The sequence below is a fragment of the Lactuca virosa genome, chromosome 3 (assembly GCF_052849685.1).
Source record: "Lactuca virosa cultivar CGN04683 chromosome 3, Lactuca_virosa_CGN04683_v6, whole genome shotgun sequence".
Taxonomy (NCBI): domain Eukaryota; kingdom Viridiplantae; phylum Streptophyta; class Magnoliopsida; order Asterales; family Asteraceae; genus Lactuca; species Lactuca virosa.
This window is the reverse complement of record NC_136428.1, coordinates 61,968,737-61,972,391: the sequence shown is the minus strand read 5'-3', so window position 1 is coordinate 61,972,391 and position 3,655 is coordinate 61,968,737. Positions and strand designations below refer to the sequence as shown.

At 31.6% G+C, this 3,655-nt stretch overlaps 1 long non-coding RNA gene across 1 annotated transcript; it reads right to left on the bottom strand.

Annotated features, from left to right (window-relative positions):
* Window positions 1–440: 440 nt before the first annotated feature.
* Window positions 441–3,420, bottom strand: LOC145165823 (uncharacterized). Its single transcript, XR_013740199.1, has 7 exons — window positions 3,095–3,420; window positions 2,395–2,561; window positions 2,260–2,307; window positions 2,031–2,069; window positions 1,699–1,756; window positions 1,293–1,358; window positions 441–818 (listed from the first exon to the last, which is right to left on the bottom strand). It is a non-coding gene; the product is annotated as an uncharacterized LOC145165823 (long non-coding RNA).
* Between the last annotated feature and the right edge of the window lie 235 nt (window positions 3,421–3,655).

Below are 3,655 nucleotides of genomic sequence, written 5' to 3'. Positions count from 1 at the left end.
AAATCAAATCCAAGTGTTTGTGTGTTGTCGTCGGAGATACTTAGCAATGATACTTGCTAGTTGACAGAGCAGCGATCGATAGATATGAAAAGGGGATGGAAAGGGTGTTGATATGACATGACAGGTGGTGGTCGATGTTGAAAGATTTGCGAAGAGGAAGAAAGAGTAACCAGCGAGAAGAGATGGAGGAAGCCAACGACAACTTGGTAAATGAAGTATATGGGAATAATTTTTTAAGAAAAAAGTGGCATATATAACCAAATTACTATGTTTTATTAATTAAACTAGATGAGGAACCCCGCTTTGCGGGGTATAGATTTGTTAACACAGAAGATGGAAAGACACTATCTTTCCATCTCATGGTAATCTTGATCTGATATGCATCACCAAATGCTATTCTAGCAGCAAAGTACATTACTATTTCATAACATTCCATAGCATCATCTAAAAGAAATTTACTCACCACAGACCAGAATAAAACTTACATAAGTTGTGTTGTTAAAATAATTATTCTCTTTAATGTTTGACCCCGTTCTTTCATCTGTTTTTGTTGCTTCTTTATGCACAATATTCAGATTTAAAAGAAAACAAAAAGATTATGATATCAATTGAACATGAGTCCCAAATTACTTTCCAGAAGATTGTAGTCGTTCGCATCGGTTCCCTTCATCCTTTGGCATCATATATGTCACCAGGAGAAAATATAACATCCAATATGAAATTATAATTATCTTTCTCAACTTCATTCGTGCCTTATTCAAAGCAAGTAGTAGCTTCCTTCAAATTACCATCCATACCATCAGTTAAAGATGGACCATCTACAATAAGAAAAATGTTTAAAGATGTTGTTCCCGAATAGAGTTGTAGTTTAACAATCTAAAAGTTAAATAACATATTTGCCATGTTGACATAGCCATAATTAGATAAAAGTTTCAAAGTAAAATGCTATAATGGGAAAAAATGAAAAGAAAATGTTGATAAAAAATATTTTAATAGTGGATAATTTTCTTTAGGGCTAAATGAATGACATTTCTTGTTACCGTTACAGATTCAAAACCAATAACATGAGAGTGACAGTTGCAACTGTTGCTTTCTTCTTACCTTTCTCAGTCCTGCCATCACACATCTGTTTTTTATCTGATGTTTGTTTGTATAGAGTTTTACCCCTCTTATTGAGGCTTTATGTAGATATGCTTGAAAATAAATCTTTAAATAGAAAGTTGACAATCAAGAAAAAGAACATGTATAGTAAGTAGGCTGATGAAGGAAACTCAAAAGGGGATTTGATTTACCTGTAGATTAAGTTGAGAGAGGTTGTAGTCTTGTAGATGACCAAAGTAGCTGAAATAGATTCAACCCTAAAAAGAACATAAAAACTCATCAATGCTAACATAAACAAAAAAATACGAATTCTTCCTATTAATCTCACTACTAATGGAATTGAAGTTTGAGAAACAATGAAAGCATAGTGATAGGATGCATCCTCAATTTAGGTCCTCTCACAAAGCTGTCATGAACCCGTCATTTATCGTGAATTGAATCTGAGGTAAATAAATTAGTGATTTTGAAACTAAAACTGAAAACCCCAATTGCACAAATTCAAAACTCGGACTAAAATTACAATTTATGACAAACGACATGGACCCTTTTTAAAATTTAGTCTAGAACTATTATTAAACAATGACATCATATTCATACCATGTAAAAGATCAAGAACATCCAATGACTCCTCCGAATCAAAACCCGATACAACATCCTGCAATTGCTAAAATCAAATTTCTTCCCAAAAATAGCATTTTACTTTTTTAATGTTTTTTTTAATTTTAAAATTGTTTTCTTTTTGTATTTGGATGAGATTGAGATAATAGATAGATAGGTTTTTTAAAACTACAATGGTGTAATGGAAAGAATTAAAAGTAGGATGCTATAATAAACAAAAAATGAAATTATATAACTATAATTAGAAAGATTTTTTTTACAGGATAAAAAAAAATAACCTATTGGTGAGGAAGGGTAAATTGGTATCTTACAACAAAGAAGGTAAAGCATATTGATGCCACTGATCCAACCTAGCAATATATTATAAAATCAATTAACAAAAACAAAAATAGTATATCAAAAAACAAAATTATAATAATTAAAACTGACATTATGCCTTTTTCCTTCTTAAATATCAACAATCGGAGGTCACATTAAAATAAACAATTGGATACATTTCAATTAGAAATCGGAATATCATTTAAGTGTTAAAAAAATTACCTTTCTCTATGTTCCACATCTTGATGAGCTCTTGGTTTTGTATTCCGACTGAAATATTAAACAAAAAAAAGTTAAATATAAAGCGGGATATAGAAAATAACAAAAAGAAAGACTTTTTAGGAAGATTCATTTTACCCAATCAATTCCCGGGTCTGATGGTCAATCACGATTTACAGAAAGAGCTGAAAAGGCAAAATCGAAGAAATATAGAAGGGATAAGGAAGACAAACACATACCTGAAGCAAAGGGTAACCAAGAGCGAAAAGAAAACCACTACAAAGGGAATAGGATTCTTGCAGCACCTACAAAGTAAAATAGGAGGTGGCATAAAACTAATTTCCAATTAAATTCCATAAATCATTAATTTTGATTGAATCAATCAGCTTCAATTCGTAGTAAGAACATCTAATTAAGCATGCAATTTTAGTATAGGGATCAAATACGAAGAGACAAAGTCGTAAACATGTTGATTTTTTAAACAACTGGTTCATTAAACAAATAAAGAAATTAAATATTGAGAGCCTAAATACACAATGAGAGTAACTAATGTTGAGAGTCGTCACTAACAACTCTAATTTAGGATTTTAAATATAAAAAACAATAGTAGATTACGCTTTCACAGAAAGGGTTCTTAAAATAGAAAACATATCTAGTTAGAACTATGTTATACGATTAAAATGAGATTAACTTGTAAATTTTTTTTTCCTAAAATAAGAGTGAGAGGCTCGATTGTCAAACCCAAACAGTCAGAAACATCGCTCCTAAACACAGAAGGATTAGAAAGAGGAGAAATTGAACAAATATGATTACGTAATTGAAAGAACCAACAACATACCAAAATTCCTCACTAAACAGGGTATAGACGGTTCGTTGCGGGCGTTTAGTGGCGGCAATAGAGCGCAGGAGGTTGTTAATGAGGAATCGAATTGCTTTCTTGTTGGATGAGATCGTATTCCTCTATTTTGGATGAGAAATCGTTGGGAGACTCAAATGATCACAGTCTCCAATTACCGGATGAGAAGTCGCTGGGAGATTTCAGAGACGAATGAAGAAGAAAGGGGCGGAGGAATTTACAAACTGATATTCGGTGGTTTTGTGAGAAGGACGAAACAGTAGTTCTGTACAAAGTGACGTGGTGAAACTCTACAACTTTAGAAGTTTACTGTTCCCATGTTAGGATTAAATATATGTATATAATTTATATTTACAAAAGAAATAGTAATTTTATAGATGGTAATTGATCTTTCTATATATTAATTAATGAAAGGCAAAAAGATAAAAATGATATTTTATTTTTCTTTCCTTCCAATTTGAGAACATGATCTTTCTTTTCTTTCCCTTTCCTCCATCAAAACATGATGTTTTTCTCTTTCCTTTTTTTCCCTTTCCCCTTTTA